Source organism: Tasmannia lanceolata, unplaced genomic scaffold (assembly GCF_043159265.1).
Source record: "Tasmannia lanceolata isolate RefF3 unplaced genomic scaffold, GAP_Taslan_0.1 ptg000037l, whole genome shotgun sequence".
Taxonomy (NCBI): domain Eukaryota; kingdom Viridiplantae; phylum Streptophyta; class Magnoliopsida; order Canellales; family Winteraceae; genus Tasmannia; species Tasmannia lanceolata.
In genome coordinates, this window is record NW_027518714.1 from 25,137,917 (window position 1) to 25,162,703 (window position 24,787).

Consider the following 24,787-nt stretch of genomic DNA (forward strand, 5'->3'; position numbering starts at 1 on the left):
ATTCATCATCATTTCATTTTTTTATTGTATCTCAGGACCTAGCTCATTAGTTCTGAACACCAGAAGGACTTTTATAGGTAGGATAGGGCTTTTCAAAGAATGGCTTAAGGCTCAACAAAGATTTCGACCGAACCTGTGAACAGGTCGCCTACATATCCCAAGGTAGGAATCAGGTCGTGTGTAGTTCAGGGCGAATGCCCCTAGTTTGAAGATAAATTGTTTGATTTTTTTTTTCCTTTTTTCTTTTCTTTCTGGAACAATTAACTTCTCTTCTTTTGGAACTTGTCCCTCTCTTTTTTTTTTTTTTGAAAGGATTGAATTTCTTTTCCTTTTTGAATCGACCGAACTCGGTTCAACCGAGTTGCCTACGTACCCCAGTATAGGGATCAGGTCTCGCGTAGTTCGGGGCGGATGCCCCGAGTTTGATGGTTTTTCAAGAAAATTTGATTTAGGCTCGAAGGGTTTGCAAATCGGTATTCTTTTGACATTGGGTTTTGATTTTGGGATTTAATCGGCCAAAGGAGGCCTTTCGATGTTCAGATTGGGAATCGATCTAGGTTACTAGAGTCTGTCTGGTACTGATTATTTATTTCTTTTTTTTTCTCTTTTTTTTTTCACGGAGTTTGACGGCATTTCCAGGTAAGATAATGGATTTTCTTCTTTCAAGATTCTAATGCGTGCTTTCGGCTTTCATAGAGCGAAACTTGTTCTTCGACATCCTCCATCTATGGATTTGTAACTCTTGATATCTGATGATCACTTTTCAATGCTTGCTCTTGAACTTCTTATCTTGAATTTGTTGGCTTTATGTTATGAATTTGAGAACCAAGGTCATTGATTGAAAATATGAAAGTTGTTTCCACTCTATGCCCCTTGTATAGCATATATCTTCTCACTTTCTTCATTTTCTTTGAGCTTTCCATCCATGTCTTGCCCCTGGTATCGGTTGTAGCTTTTCTAGACAATCTTCTTATTCTTGAAATAATTTTATCAATTCTTCACACTCTTCAGAGGGTAATGTATTTTCAATCGGCATTCACTGAATCAAAGTTTCAGTGCCAATGTTTATCATTTCAATTTCATCTTTGAAAGGTTGGGATTGGCGCTCCTCCTCTTGTTCAAGTAATTGCTGACTCAAGTGGAGTTTCGTCAATTTTGTTCGCATTTGAGGAGGGAGTCTTATTTTAAGATCAGAAGCACACTTAAGAACAGACACAAGTGAACTTTTTGGAACTGACCGAAATTTTATTTAAAGAAAAGCTATTACATCAGACGACCTATCCTGAACATGCTCAGGATTCACAACTCTAAATAAGAAAGGGAAACAGAAGATAACTTGCCTGGACTAGGCATTGACCTTTAACTGTAAGACCGGACTCAACAATTATACTGACCATGATGACTGACTCAACATAAAATAGTAAGTGACTAAAACTTTAACTGCTGCAACTGTTTGGCGTTGAAGGCTCGGCGAAGGCTTGTTCGTTCTGAACATCATCATGGCTGATACTTTCAATTTTGGACAATGATGACTGATTCGCATAGGGAAATGCCCCTAGCTCAAGGATTCTGAGAGTAAACTCTGAAGGATTTAGCAGAAATATTCTTGAAAAAGGTAGCCCCTAGAGGAGGAAGAGATCAAGGGTACAGGCAAGATTGGATCATCAAGATTGCACGATCAAATGATTGAGACACAATTTCCGCCAATGAAGACACAATCGAATCCCACAAAAGACGAATGATAGACACATGATCAAAAGATGAGATTGCATAGGATTACTTTCAACGGATAGATCATGAATGACTAATCCTATGAGATCTTTGGAAATGATGGGATTTATATCCTAACCCCAAAGGGAAAGTTTTTATTCTTCACACATTTTATCAGTGTTACCTGAAGGCATCAACCCTAATCCTAATCTAGCGGAGTGGAGAGAGAATCTCGACTCATGACTTTGTTCGTGTATCTAAGGACCGATCGTGACCATTGGAAGATGGACCACGGCCTAATCTAGACACCAATGGGTAGGATATCCTAAACTAGGCTCACACACATGATGCACATGTGTTCGTATACTACATGCATGTGTGGGTTAATCTAGGGGTAAGGCCAAGAGTTCCCTTAGCGCGAATCCCTGTTCGATATACTGTACCAGTGTCCGGCGTATCAGTACGTGAACAAGAGATCCGTTTACGTACCATAAAGGTACTAGGCTAAGGGTGGAATGCTTCTCTAGCACAGAGGCACCAGGTGATGAAATCCCAGTCAACCATGCTAGATAACACTCCGGGTTCCTAAAATAGGACGTGTGTGCACGTGAGATGCAAGAGTTTAGATGCAAGTGATGTAAGTGTGTGCAATATGTTTGCGCAATCTATGATGCCCTCAGGTTTTGTTAGGTTAAGTTCGAGTAAAATGTGATGAGAAAATAAAACAAGACAAACTAATCTAACAAGTATAGAGTTTTTATGAGCCAGTTAAATTAAATTCAAATGAATTATCTTTTGAAATTTTAATGAAGTTAGGTGGTCCCCAGCAGAGTCGCCAGACTGTGGTACCCGATCCCGCGAGAGGGGTGGGGCGCGAGCCGCCGCGCTCTCTCTCTTGGTCTCTCGTATCCACGCGATTGGCATGTGCATTTTAATATTGATTTGAATTCATCTTTCCTGTGAACTTGGGATCACTAAGGCAATCTGAATTCCACACGAAAGAGACTGACAGAGTCGCCACCTAGATATGGGATCTAGGACCCATAATTAACCAGAAATCTAGACTCGCTACCTGGTTACGAGAATGGAAGGTATGGGGAGTTATCCACCATATGCACCATTCCTGCCCGATAATCGGTCTTCGATTCCAAAAGCTAACTCTTTTAAATTTATTTTAAATGGCTCATTCAACTCTATGTTAAAGTGCGAACTAAGTGACATGCATCCTAACATCTAATTTCAATGTGAATCCTAAATGTGTATCTTGATTTATTAATTTGTCTGGATTCAATCTAAGTGAAAGTTCTCCTAAAATTCTAATTTCATGGAAAGTCCTAAGTGATTTGATTAAGCATTTACAAGAAAATTAATATACAAAACACCACAATTTGTTGTGGTGCCGACTCGCGGGTGGTATGCCATCAGACATCCAAGCTGCCTACGTACCCAAGCCTTACTGGGATCAGAGTCGACGTAGTTCGGTGCACCTAAGCTAAGCTACTTATGCCTAACTCAACTAGGACACCGACCTAGACGGGATTGACTGTTTCAACAGTTTTAGGAGAAGTTATTTAATTCAAGTTGAGGATTTTATTATCTTAGGATTTCATCTAAGATGCTATATGATTCTCATCTAAATGCAAATGGTCCCTTAGACTAATGCAGGTTTGCCTACATCCTAGTTTACTAGGCTTGTCCTAGGGAAAGATTGGGTGACTAGTGTAACTAGACCTATGGCACGGTTGCTATACATAGCAAACGTCCGTGATGAGGCTGGACTCCTAACTCTAGGACTCCCTAAAACCTAAGACTCCCTAAAACTTAGGACACGACACGACACCGGTGTTCCTAAATTGGGCTCTAAGGGTCCTTACGACGGAAATCATAATCCAATGGTTCCGAGAGACACGAGATGAATCGAGATGATGAATAGTGTGAGGGAATGGGAAAGATAGAGAAAGGTGCGACTGAACTTGGGAGTGCCAAATTGCCTACGTACCCCGTGATGGGGATCAAGCCACACGTAGTTCCACTGGGGAGGTTGCTTGGATTTTGGAAAACAGGTTTGGTATTTGGATCAGGAATCGGGTTTGTATTTGAGCATTGGACTTGAGATTCAAAAACATTGATATAACAATGGGATTTTGGAATTGGGAATTTGCATCAAAGAATTGAGCTTACAGGAATCATCAAGGGTTTGAATTTTGGGAATTCAAAATGGGCGGGCTTATGAGATTCGGCCAAATGGATTCAAACATGCGACTCAGATTGTGTTGGGATATGACTTGGTTAGGCAAAAGGGAGGAAGTTCTATTAGGTGTAAAAGGGCATTAGTAGAATAGGGGAATGACTCGGTTGTGACATGGAAGGCCGCAACTTGGTCGAATGCGACTCGGTTGCATTGGGATGGGTTGATTAAGGAATTGGATTGAGTCAACTAAGGGGAGAGTCCAATTAGTTAAAGAGGTTGAGCATACTCGACTAGAGAGTTGGGTCAACTCGACTAGGGAGGTTGGCTAGAGTTGACTCAGTTGAGCTGGGTTGGGATCCCACTTGGTTGGATTGTATTGGGGCGTTTTGACTTAAGCTGCAGGTGGCCTGGCTGGGTTAGATTTAATGTAACCAAATTTATGGATAAATGGTGTGCCTCAGTGAGTGGACAAAGGTATGGCTTGGGTTGATGTGTGGCTATGGTTATAGGGTTTAAGGCTTATGGGTATGGGGTTTAGTGAGTCGGGTCTAAGTTAGGAGCAAACCCGAGACTAGCCATGGTCTAACCAGGAGGAAGCAGGGTACAAACCAGGGTGCGGACCAGGGTGCACCAGGGTGCGAACCAGCAGGGAACCAGGGTGCGAACCAGCAGGGGAACCAGGGTGCAACCAGCAGGGAACCTGGGTGCAACCAGCAGCGAACCTGGGTGCGAACCAGCAGGGAACCAGGGTGCGAACCAGCAGGGGAACCAGGGTGCAACCAGGAGGGAACCTGGGTGCAACCAGCAGCGAACCTGGGTGCAACCAGGGTCTAACCAGAGTGCGAACCAGCAGGGAACCAGGGTGCGAACCAATATCGAACCAGGGTGCGAACCAGTAGGGAACCAGGGTGCAACCAGCAGGGAACCAGGGTGCAACCAGTAGGGAACCAGGGTGCAACCAGCAGGGGAACCAGGGTGCGAATCAGTAGGGAACCAGGGTGCAACCAGCATCGAACCTGGGTGCAACCAGCAGCGAACCTGGGTGCAACCAGGGTCTAACCAGAGGCTAACCAGGGGGAAAACAGACCCTACATGCTTCCTAACATGGTTTTTCTTTTAAAGTAAAAGATATGCATGAAAACAGACCCTACATAGAATTGAAATAAATGCCTACCTCTTTGGAAACCCACTTTGTGTTTGATTTTTCTTTGATGGTAATTCCTTGAAGATGATTCCTTGCTTGATAATGATTGCTTTTGATATATATCACCCAACGTATAAAATCACCCGATCCGGCAAGGATGGCCGAACCCTTGAAGAGATGAGGGAGAGGGATGAATTTTCTAAGAGAGGGGTTCTTTTTCTTCTTTTTGTTGGATGGTGGGATGAGAGGGTATTTATAGGAGAATGGGATAGGAGGTTAGGTGAGGTTAGGTGAGGTTAGGTAAGGTTAGGTGAGGTTAGGTGGTTAGGTGAGGTTAGGTGAGGTTAGGTGAGGTTTGGATGGTTAGGATGAGAGGAGAGGTTAGGTGAGGTTAGGTGAGGTTTGGATGGTTAGGATGAGAGGAGAGGTTAGGTGGTTTTGGATGGTTAGACCCAGGTCAAGATCTGCCATTGATCTAACGATTTACGGAAATCGGGTCTCGGAATGGAATCAGGGTTCGGGCTATGAAGTGACCCTATCTTATTTTGTCCCGATTGATGATCCGTAAAGTCAGATCAAGATATTAATGACCTAAAACATATATTAGGTTATTGTTGGTTAAAGTAAAGCAAAATGTGGGTGTCTACAACAGCGCCCTTGCGCAGTCGAATTTCGGAGAACGCAAGGCCCTATTATCTAAATAGTGTCGTTGTTCAGCCGAAATCTCGATAAACCCGAATCCCCTTTGTCAACACAGCGCCATTGAGCTGTCGAATATCAGAGAACACGAGGCCCTATTATCTAAATAGCACCGTTGTTCTGCCGAAATCTCAGCAAACCCAAAGCTCTGTCATCCAAGAAGCGTCGTTGTTCTGCTGAAATATCGGCATAACCAAAGTCTCCTCATTGAATCACCGTCGTTACTCTGTCGGTTCCTCCACAAACCCTCTCGCATCACCTGTAAATTTACATTTATTTCCTGGTTTTTCGTATTTACTTTACAAAACTCGGTGCAGGGTAGTTACAGGGTTTAGGGCTCCTTTTGCCCTAAATCCTGTAACATAAACCCCTCTCCTCTCAGTAAGTACGGATACGTTCCCTCTCCTTATCTCTCCACTCTATCTCTGGTCCTACCATAGACAAACAAGGCAGAGATGAGAGCCCTGGTGCTCCACTGTGTTGGACAAACAGAGGGAATCATAAACCTAGAGTTTCTTTTCCTTCATGTACTGTCTTTTCCGTTTGATTTAAGTTAACCTGTTTGTGGTCAGCTGCGAGATCTTTCAGGACTCATAAGCATCATACGATCTCAATCAGGATAACTACTACTTATTTTTTATCTTTTTGTAAATTTATTTTATTTACATTCTGGAATTAAGCATAATCCAAATAAAGGATAAAATGATAAGTTATCCTGATTCAATTCTTCCAAAAATGCCAAATCAAGTTAAGAGACCGGATTCATCCGGGTAAGAGGGGTGCCTAACACGTTCCCCGATTGTACCATAACCCTTACTCAGATATCTGTAAGGACCATGCCTTAACTTGGACCCCGATCCCGAGGACGACGGCGAGGACACGAGATCCCCGTCGATCCTCTGAGACCTCCACACGTGAAAGAGAGCTCTACCAAATAACTCCCGAAATTGTGCAACTCACAGCCTGGGTAGCGATGTAAATGAGATACCTCTTGATTCGGGGACTAGCCCAGAACCGAGACGTACCTGAAACAAATAAGAGTCGTCATCCAAGGTAGTCGGCCCTGGAACCCATGAAATACTCTGTCGCAACGGATAACCAGAGATACAAAAGTTCGTGCCTGGTGACGAATGGGGAAGGTCCGGAGATCACCCCAAATCGCCCGAGTGTAAACACCCGATCTCTTATACCATTTTTATTAACTTTGAAGAATTTTAGGTGAAAATCACGTTAAATGAGAATATATATCTCCGAGAAGACGTCTACCTAATCATGCATGTCTTAGAAATGAATAATAAGCACACATAAAAGAAATGAAAGAAGTGTCTCCTAAGTATAACTAGGTTATGAGTGTCATGCCTAATTGGTGTCTAAGTTCTGGTGGATGAACACATGCATGCTACAGCTAAAGGTATAAGATCTGTAGAGGAAAATAAGAAACTATAACAAACACACAACACAACTCGACTCGACACACGACTCGACACGACAAACCCTAGACTCTAATATGAAATTTGACTAGGACCAGGATGGCCATCCCGGCTGCTCTACTTATCCCGGCCTCGAGAAGAGTCAGAGTCAACGTAGTTCGGTGACCTATTCTAAACTACGATGCCTAACCATCTAGGACCACTATCCAAGACTCGATCAACTAGACTCGACTAGTTTTAAAGCTTCTTGTGCGATTACTTAAGTTCAAGTGAATCGTAACTTTTAGGGCTCCTTATATGCCATAACTAATGCAAGTTGGTCAGCCTTAAGCTAATGCAAGTGGGCCCTCCATCCTATGTGCAACTAGGCTGTATGTCATAAGAAAAATAATGGGCTAACTAAGTTCTTCCTAGTCTAGCCATCGGCTCGACTAAGTGTCTAACTGACCACAACTCGAGGTCTCCTAACTCTAGGGACACTCACACGACAAGACACACAAAGTATCAACCTATCCAGGACAGACTCCTAACTTTAAGACACCCCAAACATCTAGGACAGACTCCTAACTCTAGGAGAAGATCTTTTCAAAAAAACTGTTTGCAAGGTTTGTTTGAGGAATTTTTTGTGTTTTTGAATGATCCGAACATGTTTATTTTGAAAGGTTTGACTGGACTTGGGATAAGGATCCCAAGCTGCCTACGTACCCGTGGGAGGGGATCAAGCCAACGTAGTTCGGAAACAGACTTTCCTAACTACTCTCCTAATGACTCTTGACTTTTCAGAAATATTTCGATGTTTTGTAATGGTTTTGCATTTTTTATGTTTTTGGATTTTCATGTTTCTAAGTTTTTTTTTTAATTTTTAAAGTGTTTTCACCCTTTCAGCCAAAGGGAACCCATATGTCTGCACCCCGTGATCCACAGCATGGAGGAGTGTCAGTGCTAAGGGTAGAATCCCTAGAGCTAAAAGGGAACTCATATCTGAAGGACAGACTTCTAAAAAAATGAAAAGACAGACTCCTAAACATCTATAAGGGCAACACAGACTCCTAAGATTTGCAAAGGTTGGACAAAATCCTATACTTTGCAAGGGTTGGACAGAATCTCATAACTTGATGAAAGGTTGGACAAAATCTTGGCTCCCTAGACAATAGGACAGACTCCTATGACTCTATGATAGTAGGACAGACTCCTATGTAGAGGGTAAACTCCTAGTCTATGGGCTTACTCCTAGCCTATGACTCTATAAATGGGGTGCAAATGAATCAAGACATGTCTAACAAAAAAAAACGGATAAGGATGTTTGTGAGACTGGGCACGTCTCCTAAAAGAGAGGACAACTATGATCAATGAGACAAAGCTTGTCTCCTACAGGAAGAACAACTAACTTTAATGAGACACTGACTGTCTCCTATGGAGGGCTCCAAGTAACCTTATCGTTGCGCTTGCAATGATAAATAGAATAGGGGTACAAGCAAGTAACAGACCAAGTTCGTCTTCTAATGAGGGTGTGCTAATAATGAGACTTGGATAGTCTCCTATGAGTTGACTCACCAATGAGACAAAGTATGTCTCCAAAGGATATGACTTTTCTACCTGAGACATAGCTTGTCACCTAAAAGGGTGGGCTCTAGATGACTCTTTCGTTGCCCTTGGAATGACAGAGATGATCTAATGTCTAGGGGTACGCAAGAGGCTAGGCTAGCCCATTAAATAAAAGAGGGGAGTGCTACTCGGACTAAGCAAGTCTTCTAAGGATGGGCTTGGGATGACTCCTTCATCGTCCAAAAAGACAAACATTCCTATCTTAATGACTTGCAAACATGGTCATCAAGTCTGAGATCATCTCGAATAAGATCATACCATTTTCTTACGACTGAAATACCATTGTGTGCAAAATTACAAAAGTGACCACAAAGGAGACCAAAGCACTCATGGTAATAGAGATGGATATTGATAGATGGGTCATAACTACATCTGAATCCTGAAAGGCTTGAATGCAAGAAAGCGAGGTTATTCTCATAGTACAAAGTCACCATGGGCATCCTGATCTTCTAGTAAAACAGAGCTTTCACTACAATGTAAAACCACTTGGGTTCATTTTCACAAGATAAACAAAGTAAGTCGTAAGTCTCTTGGGTAACAAGTGAACGAGATAACCTTGTTTATGAGTTTGACTCCTATTTGATGACTATGCTAACAAATTATTAGGCTACTGTGGGACCCGATCCCGCGAGAGGGGTGGGGCGCGAGCCGCCGCGCTCTCTCTTGGTCTCTCGTACCCACGCGATTGGAGTGTGCTCTTTTATTATTGATTTTAATTCGTCTTTTATGTGAACTTGGGATCACTAAGGCAATCCGAATTCCACACAAAAGAAACTGACAGAGTCGCCACCTATATGTGGGATCTAGGACCCATAATTAACCAGAAATCTAGACTCGTTACCTTGTTACAAGAATGGAAGGTATGGAGAGTTATCCACCACATGCACCATTCCTGCCCGATAATCAGTCTTTAATTCCAAAAGTTAACTCTTTTAAATTTATTTTAAATGGCTCATTCAACTCTCTGTTAATGTGCAAACTATGTGACATGCATCCTATGATCTAATTTCAATGTGAATCCTAAATGTGTATCTTGATTTATTAATTTGTCTGGATTCAATCTAAGTGAAAGTTCTCCTAAAATTCTAATTTCATGAAAAATCCTAAGTGATTTAATTAAGAATTTACAAGAAAATTAATATACAAAACCCCACAATTTGTTGTGGAGCTGACTCGTGTTGGTATGCCATCAGGCATCCAAGCTGCCTACGTACCCAAGCCTCACTGGGATCAGAGTCAACGTAGTTCGGTGCACCTAAGCTAAGCTACTTATGCCTAACTCATCTAAGACACAGATCTAGACTGGATTGACTGTTTCAACAGTTTTAAGAGAAGTTATTTAATTCAAGTTGAAGATTTTATTATCTTAGGACTTCATCTAAGATGCTATATTATCCTATCTAAGTGCAAGTTGTCCCTTAGACTAATGCAGGTTAACCTACATCCTAGGTAACTAGGCTTCTCGTGTGGGAAAAAAGGATGACTAGTGTAACTAGATCTATGGGACGGTTGCTATACATAGGAAACGCCCGTGATGAGGCTGGACTCCTAACTCTAGGAGTCCCTAAAACCTAGGACACGGCATGACGCAAATGTTCCTAAATAGGGCTCTAATGGTTCTTACGATGGAAACCGCAATCCAATGGTTCCGAAAGACATGATGTAAATTGATTCAATTTACTGAAGTTAATGATTTTCAGATTTCAAGGATTTTCGGTTCCTAAACATCTAAGGAATACCAAAGGCTCTATGGTTCGCAAGCTCAAGCCTTGAATCGCATCCATGGAAGGGAATCGTGCGCTCTTCCCTTGCGCAATTTAATACTTAAGTTATAGCACCTTATTGCCTGGCATATTTCTCAGGATTTCCGTGGACAGTAGACCTCGGAGCCAATAACATGCTATAATTTAAATACTCAAATTGTCAAGGATCAATTGCAGTTGGGATACGATTATGGATGGGATCTCGGCATCTAAATTATCCTAGCATTGCCATTTTACAAGGAAAATCTAAGACTCCTAAGGTTTCTGTTTCAAAAAGTTAGGGATTGAATTTATGATGAAAATTTAAGGTTTTTTGGAGATTTTTACTGACTTTTGTATTGATTTCTATTAAATTGTGATTTAATATCATTAAAACCAGATTGTTAGGAATACACAGTAACCCTAAGCAATTGAACTTCAAATCAGTTAAAACTTTTCCAGTAACAAGATATGGATAATTGTGGCTTACTGGAAACATTTCATGAATTATCATTAAGATTTGATATCAATTTCTGATTTTCCAAAATTTAAATTAGATTATAGATTAACACATCAACTTGTAGCATATCAATTTTAAATTAATCCGAACTTTCACAGAATAAATATAATCATGAGATTAGACTACTGTATGACTTTCATGAATTTTTATTACGATTTGATGCCAATTGAAATTCACACAAAAATCGGATGAAACCAAAGAATTACTTAAAAAGCAAACCTAATAGTATCCTAAAATCAAATAAAAAATTCCATTAGATATATAATAGATTATAAAATTTTCTATCAAAATTTTAAAACTTAAAAATTAATTCTCCTCCATAAAATCGATTTTTAAATAGAAAGGGGGAATTTGAAACCCATTTATTAAAATAAATTACAAAACCATATTAAAACTTTTCAAAACCAATTTAAAATTTTTATCTAACATTCCAGTAACCTAAGCTACTGGTTTCTAAATAAAAATTTCAAAATTTTACTAATTTAATACGAAAAAGAATTACGGAACGTAAAAAGAAAAAGCGATTAGAAAACAAATAAAAAAACCTTTTTTCAAAAACAAAATCTCATGAAAAATTCAATTTCTTATTGAAAATTAATTCTGGAGAGTTTCATTAATTTTTAAAATATTTTGATATTTATTAAAAATGGCCGAAATTTAAAATAATTTAAAACCGGATTAAAAAAATACAAAAAAATCAGAACATTTTTGGGTATTCTGAAAATAAAAAAATTAGTTTGGAAATAAGATTTTATAAATTTTGGACATGGTTTGATATACTTTTGGTTTCGTTCATCAAGAAATAACCCCTTTCGGGGTTATTGTTTGAAAATTAGAATGAAAATTAAAACGGCCAAACCGTGATTGAAAATTAAGTTTCCAGGAGTATTTTATTTTATAGAAATCCCAAAAAATATCAGTTTTTAAAGAAACCCACGTTTTCTAACACTTACTTTGATAATCCGATTTAAATCCATATTGAATAAAAAACGAAAGAAAATCATTATTAAATGAAGGAAATTTAATTTTTGGATCAAATTTGGGATTTTGAAAACTCATAATCTATATTATAACATACTGGAATTTCAAAAAAAAAATTCATTGATTTGATCTATCAGAAGTAAAACCCTAACATGCTTTTCTACTTTTGATATTACAAAGATAAAGATCCTACCGTTGATCGCGCTCCTTGTCTCTAGGGTGCGTAGATCCGAGGTATAAGCTTTGTCGCACCCTTTTATATGATGAAGAAGACCCAAAGAACACTCCAATAATTCTTGATTGTGTGATGGCTTGGAGAAGAAGAAGGAATTCAAGAAATCCTTTTGTGAAGAACACTTGAGAGAGAGATCACACTTCTAGAGCAAAGAGATTTTTTTTTTCTTCTTGGGAGGAGAGAGAAAAAAAATGAATTTTGATCTTTTTCCAATCTTTTTTAGGATTGTTTGCTTTGATTTTTTTTTACCAAAAAGTTAGGGTTAAGAGAGAAATAGTAGTTCCCAATGTGAGAGCTCTCATTTTTGGCTTGTTTCCAAATTAGATTTGATTCCAATCTTAATTTATTGTCAATCAAGACATGCTATTCTTTATTCCACATTGCTTCTTTGGGAGAAAACCTTTTTTAAGCAATCATTCATCTTTTCATTCTTTCCTTCTTTTCTTTTTTTTATTCTTTTTATTTTTCTTTTAACAAATATGATGTCACCATTGTGACATCATCAAGGTTGGATGCTCAATTCATGTGGGTCAGCCATGTGGGGCGCCCACCATGGTGGTCGACCCATATGGGTGAACCCACATGAGATCCATCTTTACGGGCTTTAGCCCAATGGGCCATTTCACACGGGTTTCGGGTTTTTTCCGTAAAAATTCAATAAAATCTTTCTAAATTCAACATTCTATATATGGACTCAACCCATTTGACATTTATGGTGCATCCCTCACACATGATCGAACCATCTTTTTTGGGAAAATAATTTTTCGGACCAAAATACCCCTATTTGACAATTATACATCGAAATGTGACCAAAATAACCTTAAATTGGTTCACCCCTAAAGGGAAATGTTAAAAATGGAAAGTCTTTGTGATCAAACTTCAAAAATAGAAACTTTTAATGTTGGGTCCTTTTGATGAGCAATATCAAACAGGATCATTTGGTACCCCCTGAAAATACCCAAAATGCCCTCAACACTTAGAATTTCCAAATTAAGCGAAACTCCAAAGAAATTCTAAATTTAGCAGGTTTTCCAAAATTCAGGAAATCATTCATAATCTCTCAGATATATTTCGGGGATCAAAAGAAATACACAAGAAAATACTAAATTACCCCGAGGTGCTAGAATTTGGCGAGACTAGGGAAAACCCTGAGAAATTCTAAAAATAGCAGATTTTCAAATATTTATGAACGAACTCAAGATTTCTTAGATACAACTTGGGGACCAAATATGATATGTTTGGAAATGTCTAAAATTCCCCCGAAGTGCAAGACTAAGAGAAAATCTTAAGAGATCTAAATTTAGCAGGTTTTCCAAAACTTACGAAATTACTCATAATCCATCAGCCGTACCCTCGAGATGGTTTTGGACATATGAGAAATGATTGAAATATCCATAAGATGATGAAAATGTGGAAGCCCCATGAGTTTCTAAAAATAGCAGCTTTTTCAAAATTTGTAAAATCACTCAAGATTTCTCAAATATAACTCGGGGGTCAAACGAGACACATCGGGAATGACGAAAATACCCATGCAGTGCAAAATAGGCAAAAATGAGGGAAACCCTGAAAATTTTAAAAATAGCAGGTTTTTCATTTGCATGGAAACTTGAACTTTCATCTTTCAGAAGCCAAAGGAACCCCCTAGAGACCTTCAGGATTGCGAATCAACTTCAAAACTCTCATAATGAAATGAAATCTACCCTAAAATGCATGGATGCCTAATCTAATGCTGAATACGGATACAAAACTCGATGATACTACCGAATCTTTTGCTTTTTAAAGCGTAGCAAAATAGGGGTGTCTGCAGATGCCCCTCTTTGGTAGAGGCAATGTAGTCATCGAATACCAAAGCCAAAAGTGACATAACCATTTTGCGTAGCTTTAATCAACAATGGATTCACTAGACAATGCAACCTAACCTAATGCAAGACCCTAGCTGAAGTCCTAGAACATAATCAAGATCATTTACTCTAAACACCACGAGGTGGTAGTTTAGAATAACGGAGAATCGGATTTACTCTGGGTGCAAAAATCTTGCAATTCAGAATAAAAGATGATTATGATGCGGCGCCGTTTTCGAACGGGCAATGAAAGAATGGGATACCATTTTCAAACGGATTTTCGGAGGAAAAGGAATACCGTTCTTAAACGGTTTCAAAGGAAATGAGACGTCATTTTCAAATGGTCTTAGAGAGAATAACAGACGACTTTCGAAAGATCTTTAAAGAAAACAGATCATCATTTTTGAACTGGCTCAAAGAAAATGTGATACCATATTTGTATGGGCCCAAAGAGAACAGGACACTGTAGTTATACAGACCCAGAGGAAACGAGACACCAGAATGAGACACCATATTTGTACGGTTTCCCAAAGAAAAAGAGCAATCATATTTGCATGGATCTCGGAGAAGAATAAGAGATCATTTTTTAATGGACTCAGAAAGGATGAGACACCGTATTTGTACGATCCCCAAGGAACATGAGATACCACATTTGTATGGCTCCCAAAAAGGAATAAGAGACCATTTTTTCAATGGACTCAGATAAAATAAAATGCCGTATTTTTACGGATTCCAAGGAAATGAGACATCATATTTGTATGATGTTCAAAGAGAATTAAGAGACTATTTTTTAATGGACTCAGAGAGAATGAAATATCATATTTATACGGATTCCAAATACATGAGATATCACATTTGTATGATGCTCAAAGAGAATAAGAGACCATTTTTTAATGGACTCAAATGAAATACCGTATTATTACGGATTCCAAGGAAAAGAGACATTACATTTGTATGATGTTCAAAGAGAATTAAGAGACCATTTTTTAATGGACTCAGAGAAAATGAAATACCGTATTTTTACGGATTCCAAGGAAACGAGACATCATATTTGTATGATGTTCAAAGAGAATTAAGAGACCATTTTTTAATGGACTCAGAGAAAATGAAATACCGTATTTGTACGGATTCCAAGGAAACGAGACATCATATTTGTATGATGTTCAAAGAAAATTAAGAGATCATTTCTGAATGGACTCAGAGAGAATGAAATACCATATTTATACGGATTCCAAGGAAATGAGACATCACATTTGTATGATGCTCAAAGAGAATAAGAGACCATAGTTGTATGGACTCTAAGAGAATGGAATACCATATTTATACGGATTCCAAGAAAATGAGACATCACATTTGTATGATGCTCAAAGAGAATAAGAAAACATTTTTGAATGGACACAGAAAGAATGAAATACCGTATTTTTACGATTTCCAAGGAAACGAGACATCATATTTGTATGATGTTCAAAGACAATAAAAGACCATAGTTGTATGGTCTCGAAGAGAATGAAATACTGTATTTATACGGAGTTCACAGGAAATGAGACATCACATTTGTATGATGCTTAAAGAGAATAAGAGACCATTTTTTAATGGACTCAGAGAGAATGAAATACCATATTTATACAGATTCCAAGGAAATGAGACATCACATTTGTATGATGCTCAAAGAGAATAAGAGAACATTTTTGAATGGACTCAGAAAATGAGGCATCGTTCACAAACGGGCTCAAAGAGGATAAGAGACCATTCATAAATGGACTCGGAGAATGAGACATCGTTCACAAACGGGCTCAAAGAGGATGAGAGACCATTCCCAAATGGACTCGGGAAAGGAGACACCGTTCTCTGAACGGGCTCAGAGAAATCAGAGAATTAGCCTATTCGCGAGTGCGACAGGGGCTAATGGATTTAAGATCGGATTTGACAATTGAGAATGAGACTGGAAATGACAATTTAAAAACTGGAGGACTCGATTACCAGAGAATTAGAGGCTTAAGGACTTGAGAACCGGAGAACTGAGAAACCGAATAATCAAACAATGGATGGACTGGAGAATTGGAAGACTGGATAACTTGAAACTGGAGGATTGAAGATTTGATGAACTGAAGAATTGAAAAACTGGATAAGTAGAAAATTTAGGGACTGGATATTTGCAGAGATGAAAATTGGAGAACTGGATGATTAAGGGACTCAATAGTCGGATAACTGGAGAATTAAAGAACTGAGAAGTTAAAGAGCTAGTTCACTGGGAATTGTAGAACTTGATTACTAGAAAACTGGAGAGTCAAAAATTGATAATTGGTGAACTGGGGATTAGATTGGATTGACATTTTGATTGATTCAATTGGGATTGGAATTTGATCACTGGATGTTAGGACTGGAAACTGGAAACTGGAATCTTGATCTAAACATCGGGAACCGGGAATCTAGAACGAAGACATTCCGGATACTAGAATTAGAGTACTGAAACACTGGATTTTCGGACACTGGAACTGGGTGTTGGAATTGGAGTGTCGAAATACTGGGAACAGGAATACGAGTACTGGAAAATGGAACACTGGAATACTGGTGATAGGGATACTGGAGACTAGAACTGTGATACTGGAATATTGGATACGGGAACTGGAGACTAGAACTGGCATAGTGAAATACTGGAATACTGGAATTGAAACTGGATACTAGATGCTAGAACTGGAATACTAGAGTACTGGATATTGGAACTGGAATACTAGAATACTGGATACTGGAACTGGAATATTGGAATACTGGAATCGATGAACTGGTACTGGCGAATTAGGAATTGATAATTGATGAACTAGTAAACTGGTTTTTACACACGTTTATTAGCATTTTGAATTGTCTACTGGGGATGAACAAGAAAGTCTCACAGGCTTGAAATTTCTTAGATCAAGATCTTCTTTAAGGGGGATATGAATTGGGACCTTGGAATATTTGGACACTGATACAGAGGATTCTTCTTTTAACAAGCATTCAGACAAATATTCAACTGACTGGAAGGAGATTCCGATTCTTAATGGTTCATCTTTATGAGAAACTGCTCAACCACCATTGTGTCTAAGGCTCTTCCAAGCTCAAGGTGCTTTTCTAGGGTATGATCTTCTTATGGGAACTGGTTTTTTGGATTTTTCTGCTTCTGGATTCTTCTAGAATTGACTTTGCTTAGACTGGATTTTTTTTTCTTAACTCCTGAAATCCTTGCCTGCGGATTAACTTAGCTCTGGAACAATTGCAGGAGGTTAGCTACACCAGGCATCTTTTACCGAGACAGTTGCAACATTTGACTAACTGGACAATGATCGACTCTACTAAAAAGGGGAAGATGGTAAAAGACACTATTGGATGAACGGGAAGTTTCTGAAAGAATGAGCTAAAACGAACAGGAATGGACTGATACACAGTGATGCTCCTGACTTAGTTATCGTTTTGTTTGGTAAGTCTAGCCTTTCAAAGAGTAGTTTCTCAATTGATAAGCACTGGAATTTATTTATTTTTTTAAACAGTAATGCTCTTAGAATTTGATTACCACTCCTAGGATTGCTTGGTTTCAATGCCCCCAAGTTTCTTGGATGGCATTTAAGCTTGCTCGAACTTCTTTTCTCTTCTTCAATCTTGATACCGGCTGTAACCTTCTTATGATGATTCTCTTACCGTGACCAAGTCACCTCTTCGGGGTTTTTAACTTGGCGGACCGTGTTAGCCTTAACTTTTGCCTGAACCACCTTTCTAGGTTTTCGATCCAGCAGGCTATCCCCTTAGCTTTTGCCTAAGCCGCCCTTTCGGGTTTTCAACTTAGCAGGGGAATGATCTTAAATTTTGCCTAGACCGCCCTTTCAGGTTTTCAGTCTAGCAGATCTTCAAACTCCGCTCCATTTTTTTTTTTTCACTTTTTGTGTTTCGGGACCTATATTGTTAATTCTGAACACCGGAAGGACTTTATAAGTAGGATAGGGTTTTTCAAAGAATGGCTTAAGGTTCAACAAAGATTTCGACCGAACCTGTGAACAGGTTGCCTACGTATCCCAGGGTAGGAATCAGGTCGTGCATAGTTCAGGGCGAATGCCCCTAGTTTGAAGATAAGTTGTTTGAAGGTCAATTGATTTTTCGTTTTCTTTTCTTTCTGGAATAATTGACTTCCCTTCTTTTGGAACTTGTCCCTTTTTTTCTGAAAGGATTGAATTTCTTCTTTTTTTTTTTGAATCGACCGAACTCGGTTTAACCGAGCTGCCTACGTACTCCAGTGTAGGGATCAGGTCTCGCGTAGTTCGGGGCGAATGCCCCTAGTTTGATGGGTTTTCAAGAAAATTTCATTCAGGCTCGAAGGGTTTGCAAACCGGTATTCTTTTGACGTTGGGTTCTGATTTTGGGATTTATTCAGCCAAAGGAGGCCTTCCGATGTTCAGATTGGGAATCAATATAGGTTACTAGAGTCCCTCTGGTACTGATTATTTATTATTATTTTTTCTCTTTTTTTTCACGGAGTTTGACGGTATTTCCCGGTAAGAGATAATGATTCTTCTTCCTTCTGGATATTGATAAGTAATTTGACCTTGAGGGTGCATACCGGTTTTTGGACATCATTTCATCCTTGAATCAGTGGCCCTTGACATTTTGATGATCGCTCTGAGATGATTGCTCTTGCACTTTTCATATTGAATTTGATGGCTTTATTGTCACCGGTGAAACCTGTGACCGGAGCCATTGACTGGAGATATGGAAGTTGTTTCGAATCCATGCCCCTTGTATAGCATGTGATATTCACTTCATTCTTTCTTGAACCTTCTATCTCGGTCTTTCTCCTGGCATTAATGGTAGCGCTTACTGGACCATCTCTTTATATTCGAAATGGGTTTACCAATTCCTCGCACTCTTTAGAGGGTAATGTATTTTCAATCGGCATTCACTGAATCAAAGTTTCAGTGCCAGTGTTTACCACTTCAATTTCATCTTTGAAAGGCTGGGATTGGCGCTCCTCCTCTTGTTCAAGTAATTGTTGTGACTCAAGTGCAGTTTCGTGAATTTTGTCCTCATTTGCGGAGGGAGTATTATTCTCATTGTTTATTAAAGTCTTAAGCGCAAAATGGAATGTATAGAGAAAGCAAGTTTCATTGAATTGAAAAAGACCACATCTGATAAGACTTATTCTGAACAGATTCAGAATTCACACTCTTGACTCAAAAATAAAAGTACTCAACTGGACTAGAAATTTATTCAAACTTTTAGAAGACTGCACTTAATAACTGGACTTGACATCATGACTGGACTTAATTAAAATAACAAAAGGACTAATACTGCTGCAACTGTCTGGCTTTGGAGGCTCGGCAAGGGCTGACTCATAACTAGACCTGTTTCTTTTGTTAACCATAGGTCGTCTAAGCATCGAGATCATCCGGTGACAGGGGATCAAGGAATCCTTCTGGCAACACTACGTTTAGATCTCCTTAGGCATCTGAGTCACTGTCGTCGTCACTGCTAATACTGAGCTCGATTATTGGATTTGGTTTGGATGGTCTTTCGTGTTCATGCTCATGAGTCAGAGACTTGAGTGGTTCCTTAGAGCTTTGACTGGCCGAGTTCCATATAACAAAATTTCCTTCTCTATCATCTTGGAGCTTGGAGTCTTGCAGTTGGAAACGATTGGTCTTCATTTGTTGCTTCATTTGATGAATCTCCTGCGCGAGGGCGGTCACTTGTCTAGAGAGATTCAGAATCAATCCTTCAGAACCCGTGGCCATGGAGCTTTGAGCACGCCCATATGCCATGGAGAAGCTAGGGCTTTTGCCTTTAAAGGTAACATCAGCTGAGCCAAATATCTCATTCAATTGAGCCCTGATGCAATGATTCTCTTCTTTAAGCTCTTGCAATTGTTGGACGATAAGAGCCAAGGTATCAGCAGTGGTATTGGACTGGGTATTTCTCGAGCTTTCAGCCAATGGAGCTGACGGAGGAAGTGGTGCAGAATCTGGATCAACAACGGAAGGTTGTGGAGAGCCAGGCCTCATTTGTAATAATGAATTGATCCGGACCTGAAAATTATTAGACATGGCTATGACAGTTCCTGGAATGGAAACAAGGAATATAAAGTGTAAGCTTGACATTCAAGGTGCGCTCTATACTTGACGATTGAAAGATGGTTATGGGTTAAACAAGCAATAGAAATGACAGAATGAATCCCATAATGACTGAGACACGATGATGGCAACACAAATGCATTAGGGGATGCCCCTAGTTTAAGGGTCATGGGAATAGACTCTGAGAAGCTTATCGAAATAATCTTGTAACAGGTTACCCCTAGAGTAAGAAGAGACCAATGATATAAACAAGATTGGATCATCTGGACCAGATATGATCAGATCATGAGATTGCATAATCGAAAGATTGTGAGATTCTGCTCCTGCCAGTTAGGGGATGGCATGAAGATACGATCGAATCGTATGACAGAAGAATGAAAGACACGATCAAAAGATTAGATGAGATTACATAGGATTGCTTTCAACGGGTAGATCAGGAATGACTAATCCTATGAGATCTTTGGAAATGATGGGATTTATATCCTAACCCCAAAGGGAAAGTTTTTTAATCTTTGTACATTTTAACAGTGTTACCTGAAGGCATCAAACCCTAATCCTAATCTAGCCGAGTGGAGAGAGAATCTCGACTCATGACTTTGTTTGTGCACCTAAGGACCGATCGTAGCCATTGGAAGATGGACCACGGCCTAATCTAGACACAAATGGGTAGGATATCCTAAACTAGGCTCACACACGTGATGCACGTGTGTTCGTATACTACATGCATGTGTGGGTTAATCTAGGGGTAAGGCCAAGAGTTCCCTTAGAGCGAATCCGTGCTTAATATATTGTACCAGTGTTCGGTGTATCAGTACGTGAACAAGAGATCCGTTTACGTACCATGATGGTACTAGGCTAAGAGTGGAATGCTTCTCTAGCATAGAGGCACCAGGTGATGAAATCTCAGTCAACCATGCTAGATAACATTCTGGGTTCCTAAAATAGGATGTGTGTGCATGTGAGATGCAAGAGTTTAGATGCAAGTGATGTAAGTGTGTGCAATATGTTTGCGCAATCTATGATGCCTTCAGGTTTTGTTAGATTAAATTTGAGTAAAATGTGATGAGAAAATAAAGCATACAAACTAATCTGACAAGTATATAAGAGATAGAGTTTTCATGAGCCAGTTAAATTAAATTCAAATGAGTTATCCTTTGAAGTTTTAATGAAGTTAGGTGGTCCCCAGCAGAGTCGCCAAACTGTGGGACCCGATCTCGCGAGAGGGGTGGGGCGCGATCCGCCGCGCTCTCTCTTGGTCTCTCGTACCCACTCGATTGGCGTGTGCTCTTTTATTATTGATTTTAATTCGTCTTTTATGTGAACTTGGGATCACTAAGGCAATCCGAATTCCACACAAAAGAGACTGACAGAGTCGCCACCTAGATGTGGGATCTAGGACCCATAATTAACCAGAAATCTAGACTCGTTACCTGGTTACAAGAATGGAAGGTATGGGGAGTTATCCACCACATGCACCATTTCTGCCCGATAATCGGTCTTCAATTCCAAAAGTTAACTCTTTTAAATTTATTTTAAATGGCTCATTCAACTCTCTGTTAATGTGCAAACTATGTGACGTGCAAACTATGTGACATGCATCCTATGATCTAATTTCAATGTGAATCCTAAATGTGTATCTTGATTTATTAATTTGTCTGGATTCAATCTAAGTGAAAGTTCTCCTAAAATTCTAATTTCATGGAAAATCGTAAGTGATTTAATTAAGAATTTACAAGAAAATTAATATACAAAACCCCACAATTTGTTGTGGAGCCGACTCGTTATTGGTATGCCATCAGCCATCCAAGCTGCCTACGTACCCAAGCCTCACTGGGATCAGAGTCGACGTAGTTCGGTGCACCTAAGCTAAGCTACTTATGTCTAACTCATCTAAGAGACCGATCTAGATTGGATTGACTGTTTCAACAGTTTTAAGAGAAGTTATTTAATTCAAGTTGAAGATTATTATCCTAGGACTTCATCTAAGATGATATATGATCCTATCTAAGTGCAAGTTGTCCCTTAGACTAATGCAGGTTAACCTACATCCTAGGTAACTAGGCTTGTCCTATGGGAAAAAAGGATGACTAGTGTAACTAGATCTATGGGACGGTTGCTATACATAGCAAAGGCCCGTGATGAGGCTGGACTCCTAACTCTATGACTCCCTAAAACCTAGGACACGACATGACGCAAATGTTCCTAAATAGGGCTCTAATGGTTCTTACGATGGAAACCGCAATCCAACGGTTCCGAAAGACATGATGTAAATTGATTCAATTTGGTGAAGTTAATGATTTTCAGATTTCAAGGATTTTCGGTTCCTAAACATCTAAGGAATACCAAAGGCTCTATGGTTCGCAAGCTTCAGCCTTGAATCGCATCCATGGAAGGGAATCATGCGCTCTTCCCTTGCGCAATTTAATACTTAAGTTATAGCACCTTATTGCCTGGCATATTTCTCAGGATTTTCGTGGACAGTAGACCTCGGAGCCAATAACATGCTATAATTTAAATACTCAAATTGTCAAGGATCAATTGCAGTTGGGATACGATTATGGATGGGATCTCGGCATCTAAATTATCCTAGCATGGCCATTTTACAAGGAAAATCTAAGACTCCTAAGGTTTCTATTTCAAAAAGTTAGGGATTGAATTTATGATGAAAATTTAAGATTTTTTGGAGATTTTTACTGACTTTTGTATTGATTTGCTATTAAATTGTGATTTAATATCATTAAGATCAGATTGTTAGGAATACACAGTAACCCTAAGCATTCGAACTCCAAATCAGTTAAAACTTTTCCAGTAACAAGATATGGATAATTGTAGCTTACTGGAAAAATTTCATAAATTATCATTAAGATTTGATATCGATTTCTGATTTTCCGAAATTTAAATCAGATTATAGATTAACACATCAACTTGTAGCATATCAATTTCAAATTAATCCAAAATTTCACTGAATAAAGATAATCATGAGATTAGACTACTGTTTGACTTTCATGAATTTTTATTATGATTTGATGCCAATTGAATTTCACACAAAAATCGGATGAAACTAAAGAATTACTTAAAAAGCAAACCTAGTAGTATCCTAAAATCAAATAAAAAATTCAAGTAGATATATAATAGATTATAAAATTTTCTATTAAAATTTTAAAACTTAAAAATTAAATCTCCTCCATAAAATTGATTTTTAAATAGAAAGGGAGATTTTGTTTCCTAGAAATTGAAACTCATTTATTAAAATAAATTACAAAACCATATTAAAACTTTTCAAAACCAATTTAAAATTTTTATCTAACATTCCAGTAACCTAAGTTACAATACGAAAAAGAATACGAAAAAGAAGGTTTGTAAAGAAAAAATAGGTTTGTAAAACGAAAAATTTCAAACAATAATTCCAGTATCCTAAAACCAATAGGTTTGTAAAGAAAAATTTCAAAAATTTACAATACGAAAAAGAATTACGGCACGTAAAACGAAAAAGCGATTAGAAAACAAATAAAAAAACCTTTTTTCAAAAAAAAAATCTCATGAAAAATTCAATTTATTATTGAAAATTAATTCTGGAGAGTTTCATTAATTTTTAAAATATTTTGATATTTATTAAAAATGGCCGAAATTTAAAATAATTTAAAATCGGATTAAAAAATACAAAAAAATCCGAAAATTTTTGGGTATTCTGGAAATCAAAACATTAGTTTGGAAATAAGATTTTATAAATTTTGGACATGGTTTGATATACTTTTGGATTCGTTCATCAAGAAATAACCCCTTTCGGGGTTATTGTTTGAAAATTAGAATGAAAATTAAAACGGCCAAACCGTGATTGAAAATTAAGTTTCCAGTAGTATTTTATTTTATAGAAATCCCAAAAAATATCAGTTTTTAAAGAAACCCACGTTTTCTAACACTTGCTTTGATAATCCGATTTAAATCCATATTGAATAAAAAACGAAAGAAAATCATTATTAAATGGAGGAAATTTAATTTTTGGATCAAATTTTGGATTTTGAAAACTCATAATTTATATTATAATAGACTGGAATTTCAAGAAAAAATTCATTGATTTGATCTATCAAAAGTAAAACCCTAACATGCTTTTTTACTTTTGATATTACAAAGATAAAGATCCCACCGTTGATCGCGCTCCTTGTCTCTAGGGTGCATAGATCCGAGGTATACGCTTTGTCACACCCTTTTATATGATGAAGAAGACCCAAAGAACACTCCAATAATTCTTAATTGTGTGATGTCTTGGAGAAGAAGAAGGAATTCGAGAATTCATTTTGTGAAGAACACTTGAGAGAGAGATCACCCTTCAAGAGAAAAGAGATTTTTTTTTTCTTCTTGGGAGGAGAGAGAAAAAAAGAATTTTGATCTTTTTCCAATCTTTTTTAGGATTGTTTGCTTTGATTTTTTTTTACCAAAAAGCTAGGGTTAAGAGAGAAATAGTAGTTTCCAATGTGAGAGCTCTCATTTTTGGCTTGTTTCCAATTTTCCCCTCTTGCTTGCTTTCTTTCTTGTTTCCAAATTGGATTTGATTCCAATCTTAATTTATTGTCAATCAAGACATGCTATTCTTTATTCC

At 38.4% G+C, this 24,787-nt stretch overlaps 1 long non-coding RNA gene across 1 annotated transcript; it reads right to left on the reverse strand.

Annotated features, from left to right (window-relative positions):
- Window positions 1-289: 289 nt before the first annotated feature.
- On the reverse strand, window positions 290-5,482 carry LOC143862459 (uncharacterized). Its single transcript, XR_013240314.1, has 2 exons — window positions 5,076-5,482; window positions 290-1,622 (listed from the first exon to the last, which is right to left on the reverse strand). It is a non-coding gene; the product is annotated as an uncharacterized LOC143862459 (long non-coding RNA).
- Between the last annotated feature and the right edge of the window lie 19,305 nt (window positions 5,483-24,787).